General features: G+C 39.2%; 1 protein-coding gene across 1 annotated transcript in view; it reads right to left on the bottom strand.

Moving 5' to 3' along the window:
* Positions 1-12,680, bottom strand: part of ZNF106 (zinc finger protein 106) — a 71,735-nt gene extending 59,055 nt beyond the window's left edge. Inside the window, exon 1 of the mRNA XM_044231681.1 lies at positions 12,557-12,680. The gene's annotated coding sequence lies outside the window, so the exon portion shown is untranslated. The remainder of the gene's footprint in view (positions 1-12,556) is intronic.
* Between the last annotated feature and the right edge of the window lie 561 nt (positions 12,681-13,241).

Here is a 13,241-nt window from a genome sequence, read left to right as displayed (position 1 = left end):
CATTAGCAATTGACTATATTTGTTTTATCAGACAGATACCTATCCATCTATCCTTAATCACTTCGTCATAATGTACTATGGTTTGTTAATAGTTTGCCCAGAATTATATGGGGTCTCTGTTCATAGGGCACACTTCTGCAATTTTCTTTTAAATCTGTAATGTCTTTATCAGGTTTTAGTTATTGGAGTTATGCCAACCTAGTGAAATGAATTTGGAGGTGACTCCCCTTTTCTGTAATTTTATATAAGATTGATGTTATTTTTCCTTTAAATACTTGATAGAATTCATCAATCAAATCATTATGGCCCTGAGTTTTCATTATGAGAAGTTTCTTTTAAATCATTATTCCTTTAATATAAGCTTCTTCAGATCTTGTTTCAACTTGTGACAGCTTTAGTACACAGCTATTTTCAAGAAACTGTCCAGTTATGTTGCCACATTTTTTTGGTATAAGGTTGCCTACAATATCCTCTTATCGTTCTGGTAAATCCCTTTCATTCCTGATACTAGTAATTTGTGTTCTGACCAGTGTATCTACGGATTTAGCAACATTATTGATTTTTTCAAAGCACCAACTTCTGACTTTGTAATTTTGTGTATTGTTTGTCGTTCTCTATCTTACTGATTACTTCTGTTGTCTTCTTTCTTTCCTTCTATATACTTTTGGAGTATCTTGCTCTCTACTAGCTTCATAAGGTAGAACTTCAGGCCACTGTCTTTAAACTTGTCTTTTCTAACACAGGTGTTTAAAATTATAAACTTCCCTCTACACATTCCATTAACTACATCCTACAAATTTTTAAAGCACTTTAAAAAAAAGAAGAAAGAGAGAGCGCATGCAGGAACACAAGCAGGGGGAGTGGGAGAGGGAAAGCAGGCTTCCTGCCAAGCAGGGAGCCTGACATGGGGCTCCATCCCAGGACCCTGGGATAATGACCTGAACCAAAGGCAGATGTTTAAAGATTGAGCACCTAAAGCACCCCTTTAAAGCACTAATTAATAAAACTATTTATTCTAGGATAGTTTGACTCATAGAAATTGCAGAAATAGTAAAGTACCCTATACCCCACTCCCAGTTTCCCATATTATTTACATCTTGCATTAGTAAAATGGCCTGTCATAATTAAAAAATGGATATTGATACATTATTATTAATTGAAGTCCTTATTTTATTTCCTCATTTTTTACCAAGTACCCTTTTTCTCTTCCAGGATCTCAACCAGGATATCACATTACATTTGGTTGTGATGTATCCTCAGCCAGGATCCTCTTAGCTATGACCGTTATCTCACAAATTCTGATTCTATTTTCATCTTCCAGTTCAAATTACTTTCTCTCTAGTCATTTCTTCATTCATACATAGGTTTAGAAGTTTCAGGACTTTTCAAGTATGGGTGCGTTATTTTAGACATCTTGATTTCTACTTTAACCCCATCTTCACCAAAGAACATATTCTGCATTTTTTCAATCCTTTCAAATTTATTAGGACTTGATTCATGGCCCAGCATTTGGTCTGTAAGTATACTTGGGAAAAGAAGTATATTCTGTGGTAGTCAGGTGGAGAGCTATACTTACTTTTTTGTTTGTTTAGTTGTCTATCAGTTGTTGAGAAGAGTGCCAAAATCTCTGATTGCTGTCTATTTCTTTTTTAAATTTTATCCATTTTTGTCTGATGTATTTGAACCTCTGTATTACACACACATTTATGATTGTCATGAATTGACCTTTTTATCATTACAAACGACTCCCTTAACTCCAGCAACACACTTTACCTTGGACTCTACTTTATCTGATATGAATATAGCCACTCCAGCCTTCTTATGCTTACTGATGAAAACATATTATCTTTTTCCATGCATTTACTTTTTAAGATTTTATTTATTTATTTGACAGAGATCAAAGAGAAGCAGGCAGAGAGAGAGGAGGAAGTAGGCTCCCTGATGAGCAGAAAGCCCGATGGGGGGCTCAATCCCAGGACCCTGGGATCATGACCTGAGCCAAAGGCAGAGGCTTTAACCCACTGAGTAACCCAGGCACCCCTCCATGCCTTTACTTTTATCCAATCTGTCTGTCTGTAGACATTACTGGAAAATAATATCTCTGATTCAGAGTATCTATTCCAGATAACTTAATCAGATAATCTGAATCAGATTGCCTATTCCATTAAACTAAATGAAATTGATGGTTGGATTAGGCCTACCATTATTTCTGTTCAGCTGTACCTCTATCCTCTTTTGGATTATTTACTTTTTCTGCTAGCTTTTTAGCAACACTTCATCACATTTTTTCCTTAGTGAGTGCTCTAAGAATTACAAACTACATCCTTCTCATTTTACACTTAATAATTTGCCTCTTCACATAATATATACAAATCTTGCTCCCATATAGGTTCATTTACCCCCATCTCCCATTCCATGCTTTACCGTATAGGTTTTCTTTATTTTTTTTAAGTTTATTTAAAACTTTAAATATACAGAGAGGTCACAAGCAGACAGAGAGGCAGGCAGAGAGAGAGGGGGAAGCAGGCTCCCTGCTGAACAGAGAGCCCAATTCTGGGCTCGATCCCAGAACCCTGAGATCATGACCTGAGCAAATGCAGAGGCTTAACCCACTGAGTCACCCAGGTGCCCCTACCGTATAGATTTTATATCTACATTATGTGATAATCTCCATAAGATGCTTCTTTAAAATTATTTGAATAGTTGTATATGTTGTTTTAAGAAAAAAGGCAAAGATTAATATCTAGCCACATATTTACCATTTCTGATGTTCTTTATTTCCTTATGATTCAAGTTTCCACCAGGTATCATTTCCCTTCAGACTGAAGAACTTCAGCATTTCTTGTAGTGCAAGCCTGCTAGCTATGAATTCTCTTGGTTTTCTTTTATCTGATATTTCACTTTCATTCTTGAAGGCTATACTACTGAATCTGGAATTCTGGACTGTCAAATTTTTCTTTCAGCATTTTAATGATTTTCTATTCTCTATGGCCTTTATGATTACCCTGCTGTATGCAACATGGCTTCTTCTGGATTTTTCCTTTGATTTTTGGCTTCCAACAGTTTGATTATGAAGTACCCAGTCATGGGTTTCTTCAGTTTTAAACCTGTGGTTTGCATGGTTTTGTCTTTATCTTTACTGGGATTTGCTGAGGTTATTGATTCTGTCAATTTATGCCTTTCACTAAATTTGGGAAATTTTCAGCCATTATATTTGCAAGTATTCTTTCTTTCCCATTATTTCACCTCTCCTTCTGGGACTTTAATTACTTTATGTTGAATTTTTTGATACTGCCCCTAGGTCCTTGAGAATATGCTACTCCTTTTCCCCCTTTTATACTTCTTCTGCTCTTCATACTGAATAATTTTTACTGATCTTTAATTTCACGGATTCTTTCCTCAGTCATCTCTATTCTGCTTTTAGTCCATCCACTTTATTTCCAGTATCATATTTTTCAACTTCAGAATATCCACCTGATTATTTAATATTCACTCTCTGTGAACATATTTTCCTATGCATCACTTTCCTTTTCTTTATCAGTAATAATTACAAAAGTTTCAAATACTTTCCTACTAATTCCAACATTTGAGTATCTTCAGGTCAGTCTCTGTAGACTGTCTTTTAACTCGAAGTTACATTTCCCTGATCCTTTGTATATAAGTAATTTTGGAATATATGCTGCATGTTGTAAATATGTTGTGGAGGCTCTGGATTTCTTTATATTCCTCTGAAGAGTGTTTTTACTTTATTTTTGTTTTAGTAGGTATTTAAATTGGTTGACTCAAACTGCAAACTCTGTCTTAAGTAGATGAAATCACAATTTAGTTCTTTTATCCTTAGCTAATCTTCTTGGAATCTACTCTGTACATGCACAGTTCAACAGTCTGCCAAGATTTGGATAGAGTTCATTCACAGAGTTTGATGCTTCTCTATGTTCCAGGATTCTCCTCTCACTTCCCAACAGCTATCTCTGCCTTGAGCCTTAACTTTTGCTAAGGCCAAAAATACTGCAAGTTTATTTCAGAATTTTAACCGTGGCACAGACTGGGGCCATGAAAATAGGAAATCATGCCCATGTTCTCTTCCTCAAGTGTTAATTCTCTTCCAGAATCTGCTTGCTCTGGGTAACCCCAGTGATCTTAGTTGTATTACGTACTTCTGATCTAATAACTGTTATCTGCAGGAGGGTCTACCAGAAGGAGCTTACTAAGTCATAACCAGAACTGGACTCCTATGCTTGCACTTTGGAAAGCCTTCAGCCTGACTAAATGGCTCCAGGCAATATTCAAACAGGTGGGGCTGATCAAAAAACACTTACCTCTCGATCCTGTGATGGAGTAGGAGGCCCTAGGTTTAGTAACAAAGTTGGCTAGGGTCTAGGGTGATTCTTAAATGGCAGTTATCTTTCATGAAATGACTCAGCATTCAAGTCTACTTCAATTTCACCTCCACCTAAACAAACACTTCTATGATTCCCTCAACCATACACTGAAAAAAACACGCCCACACACTGTTTTATGCCTCCTCCCCTGACTTTTAAAAACCCTTCATTACATTCAATTATTTAAGATAAAAATCAAAATACTTTTAAAAGCCCCCTTGATAGCACCCTTGCTAATAAGTACTAGGTTTGAGCTACCTTCCCCCAGATCTCCATACACCAGAAGAAATGGTATTTCCAGTTCTTTCCATCTACCATGTTCCCTCCCTTTTCATACGTTTGCCCCTCTCCCTGGAATGTTTTTATTCCTTTCCATCTTATTAACTACTCATACTTCAAATCTCAGTCTAAATGTTAATTGCCTGGGGAAGCACTCTCTGATCTCTCAGATTAGGCCATATTCCCTCGTATAGACTTCTTTCCTAAAATCCTGTACTTTCTTCATACCACTTATCGCAAGTGTGACTATTTCTGAGGCAGGGAGTAGAGCAGCAGTTCTCAACCATATCAGACCCAATACCCTTCTTTTTTCTAAAACATTATGGGAATTTTCATTCTTGCATAAATATGAGGAATTAATATAATACTCCCCACTGTGCTCATCAACCAGCCTCCCCAATTGTCACTACACAATTTTTCTTTCAGATATATATATATATACCTTTTTTTAATCATAAATATTTTGTAGTATCTCCCATTCTTAAGGAAATGAAATTCAGGGTGCCTGGGCAGCTCAGTTGGTCAAGTGTCTGCCTTCGCTCAGGTCATGATCCCAGGATCTTGAGACCGAGTCACACATTTGGCTCCCTATTGGGGGGAAGTCTGCTTCTCCCTCTCTCCCTCCCCCCAGCCACAGTGTGCACTCTCTCACACACGTGCATGCTCTCAAATAAAAATCTTTAAAAACAGGAAATGAGGGCGCCTGGGTGGCTCAGTGGGTTAAGCCGCTGCCTTCGGCTCAAGTCATGATCTCAGGGTCCTGGGATCGAGTCCCGCATCGGGCTCTCTGCTCAGCAGGGAGCCTGCTTCCTCCTCTCTCTCTCTGCCTGCCTCTCTGCCTACTTGTGATCTGTCTCTGTCAAATAAATAAATAAAATCTTTTAAAAAAAAACAGGAAATGAAATTCAGAGCTACTGTAATTTACTTACACAAGTAAAATTTAAAATATCCATATAATGTGCTAACTATTACAAAAAAATAGTTTATCATAAAATAATTTCAACATGTAAATGCCTGGACATGACTAGATTAGATGATGTAAGACTAGGAATGTGACAACTACAAATACAGACTGATGTAGACATGTTATACTGTTGATGCAAATACCAGGAATAGCAATGCTGTGATATGATTTTTGAAAATAGGGGCCAACTCTTTGTAAACTTTCTAAAATAAAGAAAGCACAATCACTCGATTTACACAGTAACTATGCTTTAGGAAAAAAAAAATGGAGTTTATGTGTAAAACAAATTGGATCTAGGTCATACGATCATAACCAGATTTTACATCTACATGAACATCTTCTGAAACATTTGAAAGTGATGCAAAATGTGTAATAATTTTTATCATATAGGTTAGGGATGTCCTTTGCATTGCAGATGTCCAACATCCCTGATCTCCATCCACTAAAGTCAGTGTCATCCTCTCAATGATTCTGAAACCAAAAAAACACCCCCAAAATTCCCAAACCTCCTCAGCAGATGATCTCAAACTCATTAAAAAACACTGCATTAGGATAAAGGAAGACAGTAAGATCTCTACAGCCAGACTGCTTGTGCTTGAAACCTGGCTCTATCACTTACTAGTTCTGTGTGATCTTGACCAAGTAATTTAATCTTTCTGTGCATTCATGAAATAAAAATATTAGTAGTATCAATGTCATAGAGTTGTTATGAGAAATAAATTTTAAAATCCACATAAAGTGTCTGGCACTAAATCTTTGCTAGAGTCATAAATATAATGATTTGCTTAATGACTGCTTCTCCCAATAGAGGATAAGCTCCTTGACAGTTAGCAGAAATGCCTGTTTTGTTCATCATTTTATTCCTATGACTTGCCACACCATCTGGTATAGAGTAAGTACTCAATACTGTTGAATGAATGAACACAAGTAAGCAAAGACATTTGGAATATAAACAATAAAAACTGGAGTATAACTCTCAATAGTATTATTTTAGGTTATGCTACTAAGATACTTCTATATAAGAAGGTCAAAATTCATCCTAGTAGGGACGCCTGGGTGGCGCAGTTGGTTAAACGACTGCCTCCGGCTCAGGGCGTGATCCTGGAGTCCTAGGATCGAGTCCCACATCAGGCTCCCAGCTCCATGGGGAGTCTGCTTCTCCCTCTGACCTTCTCCTCGCTCATGCTCTCTCTCACTGTCTCTCTCTCTCAAATAAATAAAATAAAATCTTAAAAAAAAATAAAAAAAAAAATTTAAAAAAAATAAAAAATAAAAATAAATTCATCCTAGTGGCATATACATAAACATGCAGAGTATCTATAATGGGATACCCAAGGAACTGTAAGTTATTGCCTCTGGGAAAAAAGGGAGGGTGTGCAGACTTTCATTAGAGACTCTTTTGTACTTTTCAAAAAATTAAACAATAATACACATATAGTTTTAATTTTTTTTAATTTTCTTTTACTCATAGTATTTTTTTAAACATCAAAGACTTTAGGCACAAGAACCAAGACTGCATAACACTTCCACATATAGAACTTTTTTTGGAACTCCAGAAAACATCAAGAGTTTTGACTTGTACACATACTTTGAACTTTCAAAATGGCTCATTATAGACTATCACATTACAGAGATCTAAACCATTTACTGATATTCCTAGATGTCTAATATCATTAGATACTGATTACCTGTCGAAAAAGAGAGAAGGGACCAGTAACATAACTAGTGGGAGTAATAACAATTTTACATTGATATACCAGTTTACAAAAGATGGTGGAAAAGTATAACCTTGGAAGTAAATTATACCACTTGGAAGTAGTATAAAATGAGATACTACCACCTACATATCAGGGATTCAGTTTAAATAAGCAGCAGCTTGGGGCACCTGGGTGGCTCAATGAGTTAAGGGTCTGCCTTCAGTTCAGGTCCTGGGATCTAGACCCATGACGGGCCCCCTGCTCAGTGGGGAGCCTGCTTTTCTCTCTCCCTCTGCTGCTCCCTCTGCTTGGGCTCTCTTGCTCACTCTCTCTCTCTCAAATAAATAAAATCTTAAACAAACAAACAAACAAACACTCGAGACAAAGAGAATACTTTAAAAAAAAAATGCAGGGACGCCTGGGTGGCGCAGTTGGTTAAACGACTGCCTCCGGCTCAGGGCGTGATCCTGGAGTCCCGGGATCGAGTCCCACATCGGGCTCCCAGCTCCATGGGGAGTCTGCTTCTCCCTCTGACCTTCTCCTCGCTCATGCTCTCTCTCACTGTCTCTCTCTCTCAAATAAATAAAATAAAATCTTAAAAAAAAAAAAAAAAGATACTTAAAAAAAAATGCAGCAGCATGGGGCACCTGAGTGGTTCAGTCTATTATGTGTTCGTTATGCATTCAGGGTTCTGAGATCGAGCCCCATGTAGGGGTCTGCACTGAGCACAGAGGGTGCTTAACATCCTCTCACTCCCTCTCCCTCTGCCTCTACCTCCCCAACCCCATGCTCTCTCTCTCTCTTTAAAAAAAAAAAAAGAAAGAAAGAAAGGATACAGCATGAACAGCCTGGGTAGCTCAGTTGGTTAAGCAACTGACTCTTGATTTCAGCTCAGGTCATGATATCAGGGTTGTGGGATGGAGCCCCACCTTGCACTCAGCAGAGTCTGCTGGAGATTCTCTCTCTCTCTCTCTGTGCCCCTCCCTTGCTCATGCTCTAAATAAATAAATAAATAAAATCTTTATTTTTTTTTTTTTTAAAGATTTTATTTATTTGTCAGAGAGAGAGAGCAAGAGGAAGAAGAAGCAGGGGGAGGAGCAGGCAGAAGGAGAAACAGGCTCCCTACTTAGCAAGGAACCTGATGCGGGACTTGATCCCAGGACCCTAGGATCAAGACCTAAGCCAAAGGCAGTCGCCTAACCAAATGAGCCACCCAGGCATCCCTAGACAAAATCTTTAAAAATAAAATAATAAAAAATGAGCAACAGCGATTTCTTCCAGTAAGCTCTTTTTTTTTTTTTTTTTAAGATTTTATCTATTAGAGAGAAAGAGAGCACAAGCAGGGGAAGAGACAGAAGACGAGGCAGAAGCAGACTCCCTGCTGAGCCAGGAGCCCAACTTGGGGCTCAATCCCAGGAGTTAGAGATCATTACCTGAGCCAAAGGCAGATGCTTAACCATCTGAGGCACCCAGGCACCCCAAGCTTTGTCTTTTTAAAAGTAATTATTTATATTTTGAATAGGTAACATATTCAAAATATTCAAAACATTAAAAATAGTTTTAAATCTTAAATATACAAAAGACTTACAGCTGGTTTCCAAGGGGTGAAATACAATTTTATAATGGAGAACTCAGATTTACCATCTGAACCCACTAATCAATCTCAGCACCATTAACAGAAAAACTACACAGCATAGTGTATGATATCATCCCTAAAATGTTTAATCTGAATCCAATCAAGCATTTACCTGTATCTTCCAGTTTGCAGTAACCAGCTAAGTAAACCACTAGGAATCAGTCAGATAAATCCAGATAATTGACCAAGTCTCTTCAACAAGTCATGACAAAAATAGAGAAAGGGAGAAAGAAAACAGGCAACTGTTTTAGATTTAAAAATATTTCAAGAGACGTAATAGCCAAATGCAATGCACAGACTTTGATTGGAAATAGGATCAAAAACAGTGGGGAGAAAAAAGGACAATTTGGGGACATTTTTTAAGTGTGTTTTTTTGTAATCTCTATACCCAACATGGGGCTCCAACTTACAATCCCCAAGATCAAGAATTGCACATTCCGGGGCGCCTGGGTGGCTCAGTGGGTTAAGCCTCTGCCTTCGGCTCAGGTCATGGTCTCAGGGTCCTGGGATCGAGCCCCATATCGGGCTCTCTGCTCAGTGGGGAGCCTCCTTCCCCCTCTCTCTGCCTGCTTTCTGCCTACTTGTGATCTCTGTCTGTCAAATAAATAAATAAAATCTTTAAAAAAAAAAAAAAAAGAATTGCATGTTCCTCTGAGTCAACCAAGTGCCTCCAATTTGGGAAAATTTTAATAAAGATTGGGCATTACATAATATACAAAAATTAGTTTTTCAGTATGATTGTGCTACTGGGTTATGCAGGAAAATGTTCTTTTTCTTAGAGACTATTAAAGTGTTTAGAGATTTCAGGAATAAAAACAAATACAGCAATGTAACAACAGATTTTAAAATGATCAATTTGCACAGATTCATTATAGTATTTTCTTTACTTTTCTGGATATTTTTAAATTTCATTAAAAATTTCTTAAGGGACGCCTGGGTGGCTCAGTTGGTTGGACGACTGCCTTCGGCTCAGGTCATGATCCCGGAGTCCGGGGATCGAGTCCCGCATCGGGCTCCCAGCTCCACGGGGAGTCTGCTTCTCTCTCTGACCTTCTCCTCCCTCATGTTCTCTCTCACTATCTCTCTCTCAAATAAATAAATAAAATCTTTAAAAAAAATTTTTTTTCTTAAAAACATGATGTGGGAAACAAAGGCATAAGAAAAAATTATTAAATTTCCTTACCATCTACAGCCCATGACTACTATCTACAGTCCTTGAAACAGGCAGAGTGACCTTCCTCTAGGAACTCAGCTGCGTCAATGTTTACACTTTGTTAAGGGCAAAAGGCAATTTTTGCCCACCCTGTAAGTCTACTTTAACATATAATAATTCCTCTGGAAACTTCATTTTTCTACCCCCCACATACAAGCTGGCAATCATCCCCCACACATATACACCTAAAGGGTCTCATAACTGAGTTTTTACTAAAGAGTAACATAAGACTTTTCCCAAGAATAGCTAGCCCCCTCAGGATCCTGGAAACCTTGTTTCCAAAATAGCTAGGAGGCTTACACTGTCCCTAACCCCGTCCCACCTTGAAAGTATATGATGGGCCTGATGACCCTAGGGCAACTCTTTCTACCCACAGGTCCTGTCCTTGTGCTTTAATAAAACCACCTTTTTTGTGCTGGTGTGCAGACACACACACACACACACACACATCTTAAATACAGAAAATTATTCACTTCCCATTCCTGTTTCCCAGTCACGTGCACCTCTAGTCACTGTTACATTTCTTAAATATACTTGCAGTTATATTCTATAAATACATATGCAAATACATAAACTTTATAAAAAACACATACACAAATGGTTGCAAAATATAAAACCTCTTTTGCACTTTTTTTTTCACTTGATATATCCTGGTTATTACTCAGTATTAGCACACAGAGGACTGGTTCGTTCTAACAAATACAAAATTGATTTAACCAGTCCTCCACTGATCAACACCTAGGAACTCTTATTTCTCCATCGTCTCTTTCAGATAAGATTCTAAGAGGAAAGAAAAACCCACTGACTGTAAAGTTTCAATCAGAGATTTAGCATGGTTAATATACAATTGGTGTATTCCTATGCAACTTGTCTGCCTACAAGTTCTTATTCAATGGATACACATAGCAATCCTAAACTTCCCAGTAAAATATTCAAATTACATATTACACAATATGCATATTTCTCACAGAGCCATTCCTGGTTCCAGAATGAAATCAGCTAGCATCTACCATTATTCCTTGCTTTCTTTGTACAGAAGCCTCTTCTACAGTACATGTGCTGTGCTCCAACCCAGATTAAAAAATTACCATTTGCAGTTCTTCCTTTTTAAATATCATCCTTTTAATCAAAGTAATTGGTTCTGAAATAACTTGATCAGATTCCATCACACCCTCTTACCACCTTCCAAGCCACGCTGAAGTTCTCTTCTGAAGTTCTAGTATCTTTAAAGGTGCCTACCATTTTCTAGACTCAGGAGTTAACTCTAGAAACTAAAACTGTAATGTAGTTGCTTCTCAAAAATGCTTAGGATACTTAACTTGGTGTAACAGGAAAATGATGAGCCTTGGCATTATGTGAATTTCACCACTTACTTTAGCTAGGTTAGCTTGAGCAAATTACCGTCAAACTTTTAATGACCTAATCTGAAATATGCTTCAAAAAGCCACTTTCCATTACAGTATCTCATCAATTTTTGTGACAAACCTGAGTGTATCTGGCACTTAAGCAGTAGGTGTTAAATACATCCTAATTGAAGCTAAGTATTATCTTCCATTGTTTCATTCACAACCGAACTGGAAAACAGGGATTTAAACAAATTTTAAGATTTCCCATGGGGCTTAGAATAGTATTGGGCTCTTACTGTTTTAAAACAAAAAGTTATTTCGGCTTGAGTAAATTCGATATAAACCATTATGGTGGATAAAGCATCTATATGTCAGGTAAGAGAACTTCCCTGAACTAGAACGGCAGTGCCAAGTTTCTAAAAGCCATGGAAATCTCAAACTTCCCAATAAAATGGTTTACTCTAACTCTCAAGGATGATTAAATTGAGCAGACTCAACGGGGAGTGGGGTGCAAAGCATTTCCTCCCCCATAATTATGCACCGAGATTCGGACTAAATATTAAACTGACACGTAGTGAACGCTCCATAATTAGTAGCTATTATTAAGACGCATCCCACCGGGAGAGGAGACGGAAGGAGGCAAAAGAATGGAGCCTGTCAGTCACAGGAGGTCGAAAGGTGCCCCTGGCCTGTGACCGTAGGCCTTTAAGCACCTGGGTCTACGAGATCCCTGCGGAATCGGGGGCCGAAAGAGGTCAGCGGCCTCCCCCAAAGGTCAAGGTTCTTGCTGGCGCGTTTCCTGCTGGGGCTAGAAGCCGAGCCGGAACGCCCCCGCGAGAATCTGTACCCCGAAGCCAGAAGCACCGCCTGCTTGTAAACCGCGCGGGCTCTGGGAGAGGAGAGTACCGGGATGCCGCTGCGCCGCAGCCTGCAGGAGCAGAAACCCGGCCGCGTCCTGCAGCCCAAAACCTTAGGAGCAGACCACCAGGACCCCGCCGTTCCGGCATGCCTCAACGCAGCCCGGCCACTCGATACTCACACTCACAGCCGACCCCTCTTACTCCATCAGGCCACCAAGGTCCCAGGGAGGGGGCTCCCCGAGGTCCCCTTCAGTTTTGGGTCCGGCGGCCCACTCCGGACCCCCTCCCCGCCGGGCACCGCCGCCGCCGCCGCCAGCGCGCAGGCGCACTCCGCCGCCGTCACGCTCCCTTTTTTTTTTTTTTTCCCTTAGCTGTCCGCCTTTCTCAATAATCTAGCTTTATTTGAACACACGAGAGTGAACAACGGACACAGGGAAAAGAAAGAAAGATCAAAGGCATGCCGGCTTGCAGAAGTTACTCTGCTACACTGAACGCACCAGTAACCAGCCTCCCTAGTTCCTTTTTCACTCTTTTTGCTCTTCCTGGGCCTCCCTGTTGCTTCTGCTCTCTTCCTAAATCCCCACCATTTCCTTTATGCAGTGCGATTGTTTATGCTGAATTTCCAACCATTCCTGCCTTGTAAAACTTACTGAAGTTTAATGGAAGGTGCAAGAGTTTGAGGACAGACAGACCCGAGTTCAAATATTGACTTAGCTACTACTAGTAATTTATGACTTTGGGCAAATTACAAGTTTTCTTGGAAACTCAGTTTCTGCACAGTTAAATTTAGGATAATGGTATCTCTGGGGGGGGGGGGGGTTGCTAGGATTAAATGACATAACACGAGTCAAGTGCCTATCCATG

This window comes from Neovison vison, chromosome 13 (assembly GCF_020171115.1).
Source record: "Neovison vison isolate M4711 chromosome 13, ASM_NN_V1, whole genome shotgun sequence".
Classification (NCBI taxonomy): domain Eukaryota; kingdom Metazoa; phylum Chordata; class Mammalia; order Carnivora; family Mustelidae; genus Neogale; species Neogale vison.
The sequence above is the reverse complement of the archived record's forward strand: the minus strand, read 5'-3'. Positions and strand labels throughout refer to the sequence as shown.